General features: G+C 37.0%; 1 protein-coding gene across 8 annotated transcripts in view; it reads left to right on the plus strand.

Moving 5' to 3' along the window:
* CHN1 (chimerin 1) overlaps positions 1 to 19,394 on the plus strand; it is a 217,828-nt gene that overhangs the window by 81,119 nt on the left and 117,315 nt on the right. Inside the window, exon 1 of one of the 8 annotated variants that reach the window (XM_081585407.1) lies at positions 16,970 to 17,117. The exons of the other annotated variants lie outside the window; for them this stretch is intronic. The gene's annotated coding sequence lies outside the window, so the exon portion shown is untranslated. Of the gene's footprint in view, positions 1 to 16,969; positions 17,118 to 19,394 lie in introns of those variants that run through there. 8 annotated transcript variants of the gene reach the window in all.

Genomic DNA, 19,394 nt, shown 5'->3' on the forward strand with positions numbered 1-19,394 from the left:
TGTTGCCTCTCCTGAGGCTTGGAATAATTATCAGTTGTCTTTGTTCACTCCTTCGTTTGTTCATGTGTGCATTCACTTATACATTGTTTGGAAAAGATTTAAAAGTAAAAACTTCATTTAAGAAAGAAGTCAAAGAAATAGCATTTCTTTTGGTAACCATGGAGAGACAATAGAAAGATGATAATGTAGCTTAGGACTCTGGTATGACCATGTTTAACTCCTTCTCCAATCACTTATGCTTGGTAAGTGAGCAGGGACTGCTCTTACTCCCACCCACCAGATTTATTATTAATCTTCCTGTCAAAAGAATGATATAATTCAGTATTTTCTTCATGCTGAATTTGGAATCAATGGCATACTTGGAGAACAGAGCTTGTTAATAGGAATTCATGGAAATTTGCTCTTTATGGAAAATTATAAAATGTAAATCCCTCTTCAATTAATTAATTATACATTTTCCAGGTTTAAGTTGTGACATATAGGGGAAAAACATCTGGGCTGGGAATCCAAATACCTATTCCTGTTGGCACTAAATAAACTAAAAGATAGATTTGGGGCAAATCACCTATATTCTTGAAGCCATCTTCTTCATCTTTCTACTCTTACTATTTTATAATTCTAGGATTCTGTGACATCACATATCCAAATAGATAGTCATCTGAGTGCCTGGGGCAGATAAGCCTTTAACTACAGGCTCATGAGCCCAGCAAAGGAAGAAGGAGGTGGGGTGAGACGAAAGAAAGAAATCTGTACACTCTTCCATTTGTTGCCATCTCCCCACCTTCTTCTGAGATCCCATAGCAAGTTTGAAAGCTAGAATTGGAACAGTTTTGCCACACTGCAAAGTTCAGATACTTTCCATTATACCACATTGCCTCTCATAATATGGTTATAATGCTGATTTTACTGAATGACTCCATCGTATGCCCTGGGGTAAAGAATTCAATTTAGAGACAAGTAGCACCCCAGTCTTCCCAGCTCTTCCTCATTCCTGCCCTCTCACCCTCGCTACTGCTACTTATGACTTTATTTTATAATCACTCACTGTCCACTCTGGCCCAGAAATCCTAGAATTGGATTGAGGAATAGATCAACATGAGTTTGATGTATAGGTCTTGGGTAACATGCAGCTTTCCTTTTGTTATGGAACAATCATCATAAAGTTTTTACATGGCAAAGAGATAGTAAAAGGGGTTGTAGTGGAGGTGGGGAATTTGTGAATATGCTTTGTGAGCAATTTAAATGCTGAAATATGATTCTCTTAGTTTTGAACTAGATGTATGGCAGGGAAGTGTTAAACAGAATGTGAAATAGTTGTATTGATTTATCTATTAATGTTATCTGATACTCCCCATTTCAACTAATGATTCTCCCAACTAACATCAGTTTGTTTTAACAGAATGTGTGATCCACTGAAGTAGGGGGGCAGTTTGAATTTATAGCCATCAGTGTTCAATATGTTGTTGTCATTGTTCATCATGTATTTTCTGTATTAAACAGGCCCTAAAATTAGGAATAAGTTGTTGAACTCAGGTTGTTCCATAGGCACCTCAACCTCAGTATGACCAAAACCAAGCTCATCAGTTTTCCTACCAAATAAGCTTGTATTCCGGAGAAGGCAATGGCAACCCACTCCAGTACCCTTGCCTGGAAAATCCCATGGACAGAGAAGCCTGGTAGGCTACAGTCCATACGGTCGCGAAGAGTCGCACACGACTGCCCGACTTCACTTTCACTTTTCACTTAAATGCATTGGAGAAGGAAATGGCAACCCACTCCAGTGTTCTTGCCTGGAGAATCCCAGGGACGGAGGAGCCTGGTGGGCTGCTGTCTCTGGGGTCACGCAGAGTTGGACACGACTGAAGTGACTTAGCAGCAGCAGCAGTAAGCTTGTATTCCCTTTAATAGCTGATGACACTTTTATTTAGCCATTTCATAAGACCAAAAGCAAGACATCATTTTCTTTTCTCTTAGTTCTGTTTTAAGATGTTTATAGGCTAGGCCTTACTCATTTAGAGGCTTCCATCTTATACTATTATCAAATGCGGTATCCCATATCAAATGTATATTTTTTTGCTGTTGTTTGTGTTTTGAATTCTAAATTGCTTTTGGAATTAACTTTAGTTTTGCAGTTTTCCTTTTATGTTTTAGAACCATATCTTTTTTTTTTTTTAATATTTTATACCTTTTCATAGACTCTGGAAAGCCTAAAGTACTTGTACCTGTATTATCTAATGATTGAAAGAACTTTTTTGTCTTGCTCATCTCACACAGCCATACCCAACAATCATTTATTTCTTAAGTATTTCTCACATTTCCCCCTCCTTTTCAGTCAAGCCACTTCCTGGGTTAGTTCCGTGAGAAATTTCTCTATATCTAGCCATATTCTCTCTAATGAGTGATCAGTTGTAAAATCTGATGCAGTGATCAGTGAAGTTGTAATGTTGAATGGGACACAAGGTTTCAAAGGCCACACCTCCCTCTATCATTGGCATCTTCCCCATACCTGGGGAAGCCTAACCTTTACTGATGATCTTTGTGTACAATGTAAGTTATTAGTTCAGGAAGTATGTGTGGTATGTGTGCTGTCTCAGTATCAACTTAACTGCAGTCAGGAAAGAGATTCTCATTGCATGATGTGAAAGGTTGTCTGTGGTTGACATCTCACTTTGCTCTTCATTGTCATCTTCTCCTACACTCCTGTTTCAGCCTGAATTTCTAGCCAGGCCTTGTCCTGCTTTTCTGCCTTTGCTGTTGTGGACCGCTTGGCTTAGGAAAAATGATTGTTGCTCAGTCAGAGTCTTTTTATCCAGTGAAGCATTGGACATATATCCACGTGTTTGGAGACTACAGCTGAAGATAAGATGCTCTTTATACCCTATAAAAAAAAGATAAGATGTTCTCCCAGGCACTAGATTATACCTCATGAAACATGAAGTGATTCCTGTCACTTTGGAATTTTTTGTGTTGATTTTGACAGTATTTGTATTAGTTATAGTTTAATGAGGTATCATGGTATATATCAGCTGCAAGTAACCTAAAATAATTTAAGAAGTTTTGTTGAAGACATTTTTCTTTATATGATTTTCATAGTTTTAGAATGACTTTTTTTAAAAAAAAATTATGAGTCATTCTATAACTTTTCTCACTAGAAGGGAAACTTGTTGAGTTCAGTATTGTGATATATATGGAATAGCAAGTGAAAAAGATAGGACTGTCCTTGCTTTGTATCATCCTTTTTATTAGATGTTAAATATATACAAAAGAACACTTATAAGAAATATAAAATTATTGATTGCTATGTTACTATAACTTTAGAGCTATTCATTATAAATTATTTTCTGACTTTTCTAAGTTTTTTTTTCCCCTCTGGACTTCTAATTTCCTGACTTTCATTTCTCTGAACTTCAGTTTGGACATTTTCTGTTGACCTGTCTTCCAGTCCACTAGACCTTTATTCTACTCTTTTCTGCTCTTTTTGGTCAGCTATAAATCCATTCATTGAGTTCCTGTTTTCATGTACTGTGTTACTTAGTTCTGGAATTTTCATTTGCTTTTTTTTTTTTTTTAAAGATTTTAATCCTCCGATGAAATCTTTTCCTTCTTTTTTTCCATCTTTTCCTATATATTCTTGAACTGTAATCTATCAAAACAGTTGTTCTCTATAAGTAACTGTTAAAATTACATAAGCACTGTACCATGAATCCTTGGAAATGTGAAATAAGAAAGTAAAAAGACTAGTGGAGAGCTAGTGTAAATGATCATATGAAATGGCCTTTTAAATATTTGGTATCTTATTTTCTCATTCCCACCACTGTTCTAATAAGAATCTGGTTCTTACCAGATAAAAGTCTGGTTTTCTTTTCCTGTTTTAAAAGAAGGAAGAAGGTTGAAATGGATACCAGTTACACAGTGTAGCATAGTGGTGGTGGTTTAGTCACTAAGTCGTGTCTGACTCTTGCGACCCCACGGACTGTAGCCCGCCAGGCTTCTCCGTCCATGGGATTCTCCAGGCAAGAACACTGAAGTGGGTTGCCATGTCCTTCTCCAGGGTGTAGCATAGTAGGTATTCATTAAAGTCATTTCCTTATTAGATAGTGAGGATCAGTCCACAATACAATCCTTCAAATCTTTTAGTCCTGACCAACTTCTTACTAAAGTAGTATATTCTGTTTTAGCTTTGGTAAATAGTAAGAAAATCTCGTATGAGTTCCACAGAAAGTTTTAGGCAAGGCCAGGCACCAAAGTTATGTAAATTCTATTTTGATAAAGTTCTTTTGCTGTAATATTTTCAACTTGATTTAAAGTATTTTACAAACTGACTTTAAAATAATTTAGTATTTTAAAGATTATGTAAAAACCTACATCATCAAAAATAGCAGCACATCATCCTAAACTATTTGATAACTATGAAAAGAGGAATTTTCTTCACAGGGTAGAAACCATAGCAAAATGAAATAATGTTATAAAGATTCTTCTGTGCTGATTGCAAACATCAGTAAGAAATAACATTACATATGATTTAGGATCTTTTATTGAGTTTTTGAATTCTACCAGATATTATCCAAATGGGTCAAAAAGGAAGACATTTAAGCTGCCTCTTAAAGGTAAAATGTAAGTTTGCCAGGTAGAAGGATAGGATGTGATTAATAAAAAAAAAAAAGTATTCTGGGAAGAAGAAAAAGTCAAGGAAGGAATATTTAGAACAGCATGGAACATCTGGTGTATGGCATGCTTCTGGGACTCGGGGGTGCAGGAAGTTAGCAATAGGATTGCCAGGAAAGGCTGGTATTTCATGCTTAAGAATTTGAATTTTATCTGTAGGAAATAGGAGTCACTGAAGACTTTTAATAGAAGAGAGTAATGGTTATTTGTAATATTTGTAATGTTAAAAATCATTGTGGGAGCAATAAGAATAAATAAATGGATAGGGTGGTGGAAATTAAGTTTTACCAGAATTACTTGCTAATTAATTTAGTAAATGGTTTTCGTTGGGCAATGGAAAACTGATCTTTAAAAGAGTTTCTAGTTACTTTATAGATTTTAAAGGGTTCCTTATGAGGAGAAATGTTAACTCCAAATTTGGCAACTCTAGACACATTCCTGTTGAGTCAGATTCATTTTAGTTTCTCTGTATTGGGTAATGAGCAGGATGACATACGTGCAAGAGTCTTGATGACCCCCAAACCCTGTGTCCAGATATTCCAGAACAGATTTTGGAAATATTCCAGAGAATGTTTTATACCCACAGTCCTTGATGCTTCCTGTTGATTTTATACTGACCATCAAAATAAGAATTATTTGTAAAAATTTTAGATACTGGAAAGCAATGAGAATTAAAAAACTAAGGAAGCAAAATGTTCGGGCATATTTATTATATTTTCTTTAAAAATATTTATCTGATAAGTTCTGAAGTATACCCTATGTTAACCTAAAAGATAAAATTCACTATCAGGATAGTATGTATAGTATCATACTACTTAACGTGTGTGTATGTCTGTTTAGGGTGTATATATAAGTAGACAGCTGTCTAAAAGAATGATTGCCACTGTTCACAGTGTTATCTCTTGAATAATGAACTTAAAGGTGATTTTTATTAATACTTCTCTGTACCTTTCTGAATTGCCTGATATTTTTAACAATGTCTTACATATCATTTTTTACAATCAGACAAAAATATCAATAGGATTATTTTCATTTTGAGAAAAATCGAAGACACTAGCTGGAACCTGGGGTCAAAATGGAAGATAGTACCTTCTAAGTCACTGAAGATTTGACTGTAAGTGAAATGTATCATCATATTTAAATCATTGATCAGAAGAATTGATCACCCTTGAGGGAAATGGGCAAGTCACAGAAGTGTGTTCTAGAGTCCAGGATCTATGGGAGAGGGTGGTCTTGGCCAACATTGGCAGGGCTGTCTCTAGTATGGAGATGCTCCTAAAGGAACAGCGTGAGTTTCCCTGCCACAAAACATAATCATTTGGGTTTGTTTGATGCAGTATTGGTCAGAGCCTGTGAGTGTTAATACAACTATACTGCATTTCCCAAACTCATGTGATCATGATACCCTCTTTTTGTGTAATCTCTCTGTAAAACACTCTGAGAAATAATCTACTAAACATTTGATTCACTTTGTTCCTCTTGCTGTGGACTCCATGATCACGAGTAACTTTTTTTTGAGGGATTTTTTTAAAACCGTTTTTTTAAATTGACATTTAGTTCATTTACAGTGTTGTGTTAGTTTCAGGTATATAGCAAGGTGAGTTAGTTTTATATATTATATATATTCATATGTATATATATATATACACAGGCTTCCCAGGTGCCACTAGTGGTAAAGAACCTGCCTACCAGTGCAGGTAGACGTTAAGAGACATGCATTTGATTCCTGGGTCAGGAAGATACCCTAGAGGAGGGCACGGCAGCCCACTCCAGTATTCTTGCCTGGAGAATATCACGGACAGAGGATCCTGGAAGGCTGCAGTTGATAGGGTCTCACAGAGTCGGACACAACTGAAGCAACTTAGCGCACACACATATACATACACATATGTTTATGTATCTGCCTGCAATGTTTATAAATCTGCCTGCAATGCAGGAGACATGGTTTGATCCGTGGGTCAGGAAGATCCCCTGGAGAAGGAAATGGCCACCCTCTCCAGAGTTCTTGACTGGAGAATTCCATGGACAGAGGAGCCTGGCGGGCTACAGTCCTTGGGGTTGCAAAGAGTCAGACATGACTGAGCAACTAACATTTATTACATTATGTTTATATATATGTATGTATATACACATGAGTATATATAAAGCTATATATTAATATATATAGCACTATATATATAACAGCCCTGGTGGCTCATTGGTAAAGAACCCACCTGCAATGCAGGAGACGCAGGTTCAATCCCTAGGTTGGGAAGATCCCCTGGACAAGGAAATGGCAACCCACTCCAGTATTCTTGGCTGAGAAATCCTATGGACAGAGGAGACCAGGCTACAGTCCATGGGGTCACAAAAGAGTTGGACACAACTTGGTTACTAAAACAATAAAACGAACATATATTTAGATTCTTTTTCAATATAAGATATTACAAGATTTGAGTATAGTTCCCTGTTCTGTATAGTAGGTCTCTGTCGTTTATCTGTTTTATATGTAGGAGTGTGTATATGTTAATCCTAAACTCCTAATTTATCTCTGCCTGCAGCCCCCACTATTGGTAACCATAAGTTTGTTTTCTCTATGTTGGTGAGTCTGTTTCTCTCTTGTAAGTGATTTCGTTTGTATCATTTTGTTAGAGTCCACATATGTGAATATCATGTGATATTAGTCTTACTCTGACTTACTTCAGATCTGTCCTGTTCCATTATATATGTCTGTTTTTACGCCAGTACCGTTCTGTTTCGATTGCTATAGCTTTGTTGTATAAAGTCAGGGAGCAAGCATGATTCCTCTAGTTCTCTTCTTTCTCAAGATTGTTTTGGATATTCAGGACCTTTTTTGTGTTTCTGTACAAATTTTAAAATTTTCTGTTCTGCTGCTGCTGCTGCTGCTAAGTTGCTTTAGTCATGTCCGACTCTGTGCGACCCCATAGACGGCAGCCCACCAGGCTCTCCGGTCCCTGGGATTCTCCAGGCAAGAACACTGGAGTGGGTTGCCGTTTCCTCCTCCAGTGCATGAAAGGGAAAAGTGAAAGTGAAGTTGCTCAGTCGTCCAACTCTTAGCGACCCTGGGGACTGTAGCCTACCAGGCTCCTCCGTCCATGGGATTTTCCAGGCAAGAGTACTGGAGTGGGGTGCCATTGCCTTCTCCGTGGATATTACACATGACCGTTTTTTTTGTTGTTGTTGTTGTGGTGAGATTAAGTGGATTTCCTCCTGGGCAGTTATTGAATAGCTGAAGCGGTAGTTTTTTAGGTGAGGACTCTGGAGAAAGGCATGGAGAGGGATCATTTCCCTGTTCAGAGCCACACAGCTCCTCCATGTTTCTGTTCTAGTTCTGTGAAAAATGCCATTGGTAATTTGATGGGAATTGCATTGAATCTGTAGATTCTTGCTTAGTATGGTCATTTTAACAATGTTGATTCTTCTAGTCCAAGAACATGGTATACCTTTTTATCTGTTTGTGACGTCTTTAGTTTCTTTCATTGCATTTTATAGTTTTCAGAGTATAGGACTTGGCTTCCTTAGGTAGGTTTATTCCTTGGTATTTTATTCTTTTTGATACAATGGTAAATGAGATTGTTTCCTTAATTTTTTTTCTGATATTTTGTCAATAGTGTATACATGCAAGATTTCCATGTATTAATTTTGTGTCCAGCAACTTTACCACATTCCTTGATGAGCTCTAGTAGTTTTCTGGTAGCATATTTAGGATTTTCTATGTATAGCGTTGTGTCATCTGTGAAAGGTGACAGTTTTACTTCTTCCTTTCCAATTTGGATTCCTCCTCTTTATCTTCTCTGATTGCTGTGGCTAGGACTTCTAAAACTGTGTTGAATAAAAATGGCAAGAGTAGGCCTCCTTGTCTTGTTCCTGATCTTAGAGGAAATGCTTTCCGCTTTTCACCATTGAGTATGATGTTAGCTTTGGCTTTGTCATATATGTGGGTTTGCCATGCATGGTCTTTTGAGTGGGTTTGTCCCATATGTCCTATTGAGATGTGTTCCCTCTTTGCCCACTTTCTAAAGAGTTTTTTAAAAATCACAAATAGATGTTGAATTTTTTCAAAAGCTTTTTCTCATCTATTGAGATGATCATATGGTTTTTATCCTTCAGCTTGTTGATATGGTGTATCACATCAATCGATTTGTGGATACTGAAGAATCCTTGCATCCCTGGGATAAATCCAACTTGATCATGGTGTATGATCCTTTTACTGTGTTGTTGGAATTGGTTTGTTAGTATTTTGTTGAGGATTTTTGCCTATAGAGGTCCATCAGTGATATTGGCCTGTAATTTTCTCTTTTTGTGGTATCCTTGTCTGCTTTTGGTATCAGTGTATTGGTGGCCTAATAGAATGTAATTTTCTGATTAATGGCTTTCAATGTGGTTCATCTACGGAAATAAACTTAAAATGGATAGGCTGTTTGAGCTTTTGAGTTATTTCTCATTTTCAGTTAATAGGTTAGAATTAAATGTTGGGAGTAAGGGGAGAAAAGAAGGAAAAAATGTATCAGATTTCTTCTGTTTAGTAACTCAGATAGACAGCTTCCTCATTGTTTTCTTTTTTTCCACCCTCCTTCTTGATTAATGAACTTAAAAGATTCCTTGTTGAAGTGTTGAATTGACAGAGGGAAAAAAAATTTAAGAGCTAATTGCCTCACCAATTTTTTTCTTCCTGTTTTCTGATTTTCTCCCTGGACCAAAAAAGATTTACCTCCTATCCTGAGAGTGTTCTGAAACATGTACTTATGGCAACCAAGTACTGTTTCTATGTATTACAAAAATTCAACCTTTTTCTTATTTTTTAACTATATTCCAAAGCTTGCCTTTTACGTGTATTGTATCTTAGTCTTAAAATTTTCCCTTCTTTTAGTTATGAATAACCTACCAGTCACCCACTTAAAGTGTGCAATTCAGTGATTTTTAGTGCGTTCACAAAGTTATGCAACATAATCAATCTTAGAGCATTAATCATCCTGAAAAGAAACCCCATAACCCATTTTGCAGTCACTTCCCATTTCTCCTCAACCCACCCAGCCCCAGGGAACCATTAGCCTACTTTTTTGTCTCTGTAGATTTATACATCCTGGATGTTTCATAAAAGTGGAATTGTGTATAATATGTGTTCTTTTGTGATGACTTCTTTCTCTTAGTGTATTTCCAGGGTTCATCCATGCTGCTACACATATCACTACATTATATCTTTTTATTAATAAATAATATTTGAATACTGTTCCACTGTTTGAATATATATCATATTTTGCTTATCCATTCAGCAATTGATGGACATTTGAGTTGTTTTCATTTTTTGGCATTACGAATAGTGCAGTTACTATGAATAATGCTGTATACAAGGCTTTGTGTGGGCATATGTTTCTATTTCTCTGGGGTATATACCTAGGATTGAAATTGCTGGATCATATGAACTGCCAAATTTTTCTTTCCAAAGTGGTTTTACCATTTTATAACCCCACAAGCAATGTGTGAGGGTTCTAGTTTCCCCACTCTTTGCTAATACCTGTTATTATGTCTTTGATTTAAACAGTGGGTGTGACATCCTAGTGAGTATGAAGTGATATCTCGTGATTTTGATTTGCACTTTACTTCTGAATGGTACTTAACTTTTCAGATTTTATTCACAGCATGTTTTTTTATTCATTGATGTTCTGTCTATTCAAAACTTCAGTTTCCTCTCAAAAGTATTCATCCATAGCAATGGATGCAGAAGGTAGAGAAGTCAAAAAAGCAGATTTCAAGATATTTTTGGTTTTTGTACTTTTAAGGCACAGCATAAGGCATATTCCACTGAGTAGTTCTTTTAGGGTGGAATTGAGTTTCAAGTACATTTTGTGGCTAATCAGTAGTAACTGATAGAAGAGGGAGACTTCTGACTCTCTGGCTGTCTACTCTGAAAGAGAAACTAGAATGTGACTTGTACATCTACTTTAAGAAGCAGTAGGAAACGTACCAGATTCTTTTAAATTTAAGAGCTGTTTCTTGGTAACCAGAAACACCTCCATGATGTGTTGATAATGTGCCTCCTTTCCTATGAATGATTTGCATACCCAAATATTTTATTAATGGGCCTATTGGTTTTTTACATATAATAGTTAATGTTTACTGAATATTGACTGTATCAGGGAGTATGGTAAATACCTTTTATGAATTATCATTCAGTATTTTCTAGTACTTATTCATGTTGTGGCACCCACTGAAAAATTGTGCTGTTATATAATACACTAAGAGTAAATGCAGGGGGCTGACTCAGCCAGATGTGAGCAGCCCAAGGACTTGACCTACATCAGACCTCCTGGCCCCTGAAAGGGCCAACAGATTTGATATTTTGTAACTCTGACCTCTAACTCTAATATACAAGCTGGAAAACTCAGTTTTGTTTACAAATAAGTCCATTGGTTAGATGCTGTGTTTTTGCATTTGACAGATAAGAAAACTGAGGCTTAACTTTCTCAAGAACAAAAGCTAAGAAACAGAAAACATAACTTATGAAAAACAACATCCAAAATAATAAAACATGCAGCACTTATGTAAGTTGAAAAGAGGTGTGGCACAAGAGTAAACCCTTAGCTTTTAAGTCAATGAGTTTTTAATAAAGATTTTTAAGTTACAATACAGTACCACTAAACCTTTGTTTAAAGCCTTTAAGGATGAAGTTTATTCCAACTAATTCTCAAGAGTTAACTTTCCATCCCTCCCCCTAAAAAAGATAAAAGTCAAATTAAGTATGTATCAAGTTTAGTTATATAAGGTAAACTTCCATTATAAAATCATTTCATAATCATATGTGCTTATAAGAATAATTTTGTAGTGAATTTGGATTCCTTTTCAGAGAAAAACAGCAATAATAATCTCTAAAGATAATAGTATTCTTGAATTCATTGTCACTTATAACATCTCTTTTGATTATGAAAACAATATATGACTGGAAAAAAAATTTTGTTTTTCAAGTAAGAGAATGGTATATAATTATATTGTTCCTTACTTTCCCTCCATACTTTTAGTCCTAGTCTATAGAGATAATGCTATTCACAGTCATTTGTCTATCCTTCTAGAAGTTGGTCAAGTATAAAGTATATATGCATTTTTATGTCATGTATATACATTGTATTTTATTATAAGTGATAGTTATTAGGTAGAGGCTAATTGTAGAAGCAGAGATCCTCTCTTGTCTTCCCAGATCTTTGTCCTATTGTCTGCTTGACTGTATAGTTATGTAACTAATAGACAATGCCTTTAAAAAGCTATTAATACCTTGTTTATTTAGTCTTAGCTGATAGTTGGTAACCGTTTAAGAACATTTTGAGCTAAAGTCTATGAGTTTAACTTTAGTTCTTACGATAGCGGTTGATGATTGGTAATAGAATGGGCAAGAAGGTGATAAAATGGACTCCTCTCATAATGCACCTATTACAAATGCATTTCCATTTGTAATTTAATTCATTGTGTCTTTCAGTTTAGAATGCTGGTAAGATTCTTGGCTAATCTGGTAAAGAATCCACCTGCAATGTGGGAGACCTGGGTTCGATCCCTGAGTTGGGAAGATCCCCTGGAGATGGGAAAGGCTATCCACTCCAGTATCCTGGTCTGGAGAATTCCATGGACTATATAGTCCGTGGAGTCACAAAGAGTCGAACATGACAGAGTGACTTTCACTTTGGGCTTCCCTTATAGCTCAGCTGGTAAAAGAATCTGCCTGCAATGCAGGAGACCCCGGTTTGATTCCTGGGTCAGGAAGATCCACTGGGGAAGGGATAGGCTACCCACTCCAGTATTCTTCAGCTTCCCTTGTAGCTCAGCTGGTAAAGAATCCGCCTGCAATATGGGATACCTGGGTTCGTTCCTTGAGTTGGGAAGATCCCCTGGAGAAGGGGTAGGCTATCCACTCCAGTATTCTGTCCATGGGGTCGCAAGGAGTCAGACACAACTGAGTGACTTTCACTTTTCACTAAGATTCTATTAACTCCTCTGGTGGCTCAATGGTAGAGAATCTGCCTACCAATGCAGGAGATGTGGGCTTGATCCCTAGGTCAGGAAAATCCCCTGGAGAAGGAAATGGCAACCCACTCAGTATTCTTGCCTGGGGAAGTCCCATGGACAGAGGAGCCTGGCGGACTACACTCCATGGGGTCGCAAAGAGTCGGACACAACTGAGTGACTAGACAACAAACAACAAAGATCTATTAAGGAAAGAATTCCTAAGAGAATGGTAATCTTTACAACTCTGTGATTCAGTATGAAGAAACTATTGCTACTGTATTAGAAAATGGTAAAATGCATTGAAGTAAAAAAATACAATTTGACTAACTATTGAAAAACAATTTCTAATTGAATCTCAGATCATTCAGTTGACTTTTAAAGTGAACCCAGCCAAAGAGTTCCTAGGTAAAGTCATAGATTATGGTAGATATTGGTACAGGGGCTTTCACATTTTTAAAATATGAAAATTGGTTGAAAGCTTTTTCATATTTAGGAAGAAGGATCAAAAGGAACCAGAGAAGGATTATGTGGCTGGTGGGCGTTGACGTGTAATGTACTGTGTGTTCTCTTGATCTGATAGCTCATGATAGGTTTAGTCAGTTACCATGGTTTCACTTCATTTCCTGCAAACCTCCTTGTTATGCTATTTGGAATAAGTGAAAAATAGTGTTCTGCAGAATAATTTTTCAAAAATGTTTTTTTGCTTCTCTTAGTTAAGCTTATGAATCACTTTTGGGGGAAATTTTCTGGATATAAGAATATGTGATAAAACACATGACAACAATAGGATTTAGTAGTCCTGCAATGTCAAAAAATTAAAATTGATAAAGAGGATAGCATAGTTTACTTTAAAATGTAATACCATGTTGTCAGTGCCATAAGCTTTAAAAAATATTGGCATAATAATTCTTATGAAGGACCCTCTGGTCAAGTATGCTTTAATAAAACAAACCATAGAAAGTAGTTTTGATATGGCACAGTAGGGAACGGGTAGCTTAAAATAAGACATCCCTTACTTGAAAAAATATAGATGTATTCCTAAAAATGGGCTCCAAATTGAACTGTCTTGTAAATCCACAAGAGTGCATAGCTGTTTAAAGAGATTAGCTTTTTCCTAATTTGAAAAAAATACAGAGAATATTTGGGGGAAAAAAACAGTAAATAAGCAGAAAGAAAAGCAAAAAAAAAAATCACCTCTAATCTCACTAGTCAGAGATAATCACTGTTAAAATTGTAATGTATGAAATTCTAGTACTTTCCTGGGTTGAATAGAAATGGTTTCATATACATTTTCTTTGTATCTTGAACATCTTCCATGTTAATAAATATGTAAGAACTTTGTTACTTGAATTAATTCTTCATAAGGTCTGGTTTCATCTTTCAGTTTTTTTTTTTTAAGCTGTTGTCACTTTTTATATTTATTTATTTAAATTTAGGTCCATTGTACACTTTTGTTTATTAAACATGCACTAGAAAAATATGTAGAATACAGAAAAGTAGAAAAAGTGCCCCCCAAATAAATAATGTTTTTGGCATTTTTAAAAAAAGTATTTTGTTATTGTTTTGTTTCTAAAAAAATTGTAATGATATTCTCTGGGTGCTGGGGATACAAGGATCAACAGGATAGTCAAGAAATATCCCTCACCTTAAGGAGTCTGTCAGTGAGAGGGTTAGACTTTAATGAAATTGTCCCGCAAACATAGAATTAAAAGCTGAGGCGAATGCTGAGGATGGAAAGCACAGGTGCTATCACCGTACAAAGGAGAATCTGATCTAAATTCGAGGAATCACAGTCAAGAAAGCTGTTCTGAATAAGTAAAGTCTGATTTGGGAACTGAAGAATGTCTGAGAGTGAGAGGGTGAGGGGGAGAGCGACCCAAGACCAGCATGAGCAAGGCCTCTAACGCTGAAGCAGCCTCATGCTAAGCTGAAAGAAGCTAAAGAGGGTGCTGCTGGGGGCAGAGAGTGAGCTGGAGAGTGAAGGGGTGAGGTGTAGTATCTGCCTCCTGTGGGCCATGTTAAGGATTTTTCTCTTAGGGAACCATAGCCAGGTTTTTTTTTTTTTCCCTTTTCTTTTTTTTTATTTTAATTTTTTTACTTTACAATATTGCAGTAGTTTTTGCCATACATTGACATGAATCAGCCATGGGTCCACACGTGCTCCCCATCCTGGACCCCCCTCCCACCCCCCTCCCCATCCCATCCCTCCAGGTCATCCCATTGCCCCAGCCCCAAGCATTTGTCTCATGCATCGAACATGGAATGGTGTTCTGTTTCACATATGATAATATACATGTTTCAGTGCTGTTTTCCCAGAACGTCCCACCCTCACCTTCTCCCTCAGAGTCCATAAGACTGTTCTATGCATCTGTGTCTCTTATTCTGTCTCGCACATAGGGTTATCATTACCATTTTTCAAATTCCATATATATGCATTAGTATACTGTATTGGTGTTTTTCTTTCTGGCTTACTTCACTCTGTATTATGGGCTCCAGTTTCATCCATCTCAGTAGAACTGATTCAAATGTATTTTTTTTTAATGGCTGAGTAATATTCCATTGTGTATATGTACCACAGCTTCCTTATCCATTCATCTGCTGATGGACATCTAGGTTGCTTCCATGTCCTGGCTATTGTAAACGGTGCTGCGATGAACATTGGAGTACATGTGTCTCTTTCAATTCTGGTTTCCTCGGTGTGTATGCCCAGCAGTGGGATTGCTGGGTCATATGGCAGTTCTATTCCCAGTTTTTTAAGGAATCTCCACACTGTTCTCCATAGTGGCTGTACTAGTTTGCATTCCCACCAGCAGTGTAAGAGGGTTCCCTTTTCTCCACACCCTCTCCAGCATTTATTGCTTGTAGACTTCTGGATAGCAGCCATTCTGACTGGTGTGAAATGGTACCTCATTGTAGTTTTGATTTGCATTTCTCTGATCATGAGTGATGTTGAGCATCTTTTCATGTGTTTGTTAGCCATCTGTATGTCTTCTTTGGAGAAATGTCTGTTTAGTTCTTTGGCCCATTTTTTGATTGGGTCGTTTATTTTTCTGGAATTCAGCTGTAGGAGTTGCTTGTATATTTTTGAGATTAATTCTTTGTCTGTTGCTTCGTTTGCTATTATTTTCTCCCATTCTGAAGGCTGTCTTTTCACCTTGCTTATAGTTTCCTTTGTTGTACAAAAGCTTTTAATTTTAATTAGGTCCCATTTGTTTATTTTTGCTTTTATTTCCAATATTCTGGGAGGTGGGTCATGGAGGATCCTGCTGTGATTTATGTCGTTGAGTGTTTTGCCTATGTTTTCCTCTAGGAGTTTTATAGTTTCTGGTCTTACGTTTAGATCATTAATCCATTTTGAGTTTATTTTGGTGTATGGTGTTAGGGAGTGTTCTAGTTTCATTCTTTTACAAGTGGTTGACCAGTTTTCCCAGCACCACTTGTTAAAGAGATTGTCTTTTCTCCATTGTATATTCTTGCCTCCTTTGTCGAAGATAAGGTGTCCATAGGTGCGTGGGTTTATCTCTGGGCTTTCTATTTCGTTCCATTGATCTATATTTCTATCTTTGTGCCAGTACCATACTGTCTTGATGACTGTGCATAGCCAGGTTTTAAGCTGGATTGTGATTTGAACCAAGTTTGAATTTCTTTTTGGTTTCAGTAGGAAAACAACAAAAGGAGGGCAATAGTGAACACACAAGAAAGTTAACTTGTTAAATTTTTCTCTTAGTGACTTGTTCATGTTCATTGCCCAGGCTTCCCTGGTGGCTCAGATAGTAAAGAATCTGACTGCAATGCCGGAGACCCGGGTTTGATCCCTGAGTCAGGAAGGACCCCCTGGAGAAGGGAATGGCAATCCACTCCAGTATTCTTGCCTGGAGAATTTCATGGACAGAGGAGCCCAGCAGTCTACAGTCCGTGGGGTCACAAAGAGTCTGACAAGACTGAGCAACTAGTACTTTCACTTTCATGCTCATTGCCCTGTAAATTTTTTACATGTTATGTATGCAACCATTTATCATATTTACTGGGCTTGTCTTCTCTTTTGTTGGTTTTGACATAAAATATTTTAATTTTATGTGGTTACATTTTCAGTGAATCTTTTTCTTCCATTCTTCTTTATCCTGGAAAGCACCACCTCCACAAGAGATTTGATTAGTTAAATTGGTTCTCTTCTAGTTTGGTTCTCTTCTAGTTTATGATGTATTTTATACACTTCACCTTTTAATCCCCACTAACTTATTTTGATGTCATATGAGGTAAGTATTTCCCCAATTATACCAAAGAAAGTGTTATTTGGGGTACTTTCTTCCAGATATTTGGTGTCATAGAAGTAAGGTGAAATGAATTTTGGATTTGGCACATACTGCATCTTATTCTGGAGATTTTTTTTTTAAACTCTGAGAATCTTACCGTAAAACAAGAAGAACACACATAAAAGATAATAATTTGTTCAACTTTCTGTAAGTATTTCCCTAAGTTTTTGACTACAAATAGTGCTTATTAGTACCTCATATCATAAAATATATTTCCAAGTAGATTTATTTGCTAATTGAGAACCAGTGGTTTACATTCAAGTTCTAAGTAATCCTTTCTTCCCCAACTGTTAAAGGTTATTTTTAACATCATAATGCTGTCAACTATACTGTGGACTTTGCCAAACTTCTCCAAATTAAAATTATGTTTATTTTTCCTTTCTTTAAACTTTAGTTTAAAATACATGGTTAGTCATGTAGATCAGGTGTTGGCAAATGTTTTCGGTTAAAGATTCAGTAGCAAATATTAGAGATTTTGCAGCCCAATTGAGAATATTATGTTATGTAGGTACTTAGCTATTTAAAATATAACCATTGAAAAATACAGAATCCATTTTTAGCTCATTGGCCTTATAAAACCAGAGAGTGGCCTGGATTTGGCTGGTGAGGTATGGTGTGCCAACCCCTGATGTAGGCACTATTTGTGTTCCTACTACTGCAGTGGGCAAATCTTTGACTTCCTTATGCATTCTAGAGTAGATGTGTATACTGGGTCATAGCCACAAGGAAAAGAAGATATTTACAGAATGGTTTTACAACCTCATTTTGCTTCTGTTGTTCAGATATAATTCCTATTATTTTTATCAGTGATATTTAGACATCTATACCATGATGGGGCTTCCTTGGTGGCTCAGACGGTAAAGAATCTGCCTGCAGTGCAGTAGACCTGGGTTCAGTCCCTGAGTCGGGAAGATCCCTTGGAGAAGGGAATGGCCACCCACTCCAGTATTCTTGCCTGGAGAATTCCATGGACAGAGGAGCCTGGTGGGCTACAGTCTGTTGTGAGGTTGCAAAGAGTCAAACATAACTGAGCAACTAACATACATGATGACTCTTTCTGATTTGTATTTGCTCTGTGTCCTCTCCTGAGGGCCCTTACCTTTTTAATTTCTAAAACTTTTTCTGTCTTTTTTATTAAAAAAGATTCTACTATCTTAAATGTACATTTAAAAGGAAATGAAGAAAGTGGCAATGCAGTGTGGGAGCCTTGGAGGCAATGGAGCCTGTCCCACTGGTAAGAAGTTTAAAGCTCTGGATTTTTCCAGGAACTTTCCAAGCAAATCCAGTCGCCATCAAACTTAAATTCTGCTCTTGATTTTCACTGTATTGTTATAACAGACAAACAAAAACATCTTTGAGGGTGGTAATATCTAGATAACAGAAAATAATTTAGAGCCTTTCTGTTTGCACATGTTTTAGCTCTTATTTTGTTAGTGTCATAGAATTCTTAGGGTAGCTGGTGGCAAAGGGTGATGGAAAGTCTTTCATACTATTACTTTAAAAAAATTTTATGTTATACTCAGAAAGACATGACCTCATAAAGGAAAATCCCCAAGTAAAAGAAACAGAAGTGGACTATCTTTTGTGGTAAGGAAAAAGAATTGGGATTTAGTTCAGTCGCTCAGTTGTGTCCGACTCTTTGCGACCTCATGAACCGTAGCACACCAGGCCTCCCTCTCCATCACCAACTCCAGAGTTTACCCAAACTCATGTCCATTGAGTCGGTGATGCCATCTAACCATCTCATCCTCTGTCGTCCCCTTCTCCTCCTGCCTTCAATCTTTCTCAGCATCAGGGTCTTTTCCAGTGAGTCAGCCCTTCGCATCAGGTGGCCAAAATATTGGAGTTTCAGCTTCAACATCAGTCCTTCAATGAACACCCAGGACTGATTTCCTTTAGGATGGACTGGTTGGATCTCCTTGCAGTCCAAGGGACTCTCAAGAGTCTTCTCCAACACCACAGTTCAAAAGCATCAATTCTTCGGCGCTCAGCTTTCTTTATTGTCCAACTCTCACATCCATACATGACCACTGGAAAAAGCATAGCCTTGACTAGACGGACCTTTGTGGACAAAGTAATGTCTCTGCTTTTTTAATATGCTGTCTAGGTTGGTGATAACTTTCCTTTCAAGGCGTAAGCGTCTTTTAATTTCCTGGCTGCAGTCACCATCTGCAGTGATTTTGGAGCCCCCCAAAATAAAGTCAGCCACTGTTTCCACTGTTTCCCCATCTATTTCCCATGAAGTGATGGGACCAGATGCCATGATCTTAGTTTTCTGAATGTTGAGCTTTAAGCCAACTTTTTCACTCTCCTCTTTCACTTTCATCAAGAGGCTCTTTAGTTCTTCTTCACTTTCTGCCATAAGAGTGGTATCATCTGCATATCTGAGGTGATTTATGTTTCTCCCGGCAATCTTGATTCCAG

The sequence above is a fragment of the Giraffa tippelskirchi genome, chromosome 3, assembly GCF_054371585.1.
Source record: "Giraffa tippelskirchi isolate mGirTip1 chromosome 3, T2T-mGirTip1v1.2.pri, whole genome shotgun sequence".
Classification (NCBI taxonomy): Eukaryota; Metazoa; Chordata; class Mammalia; order Artiodactyla; family Giraffidae; genus Giraffa; species Giraffa tippelskirchi.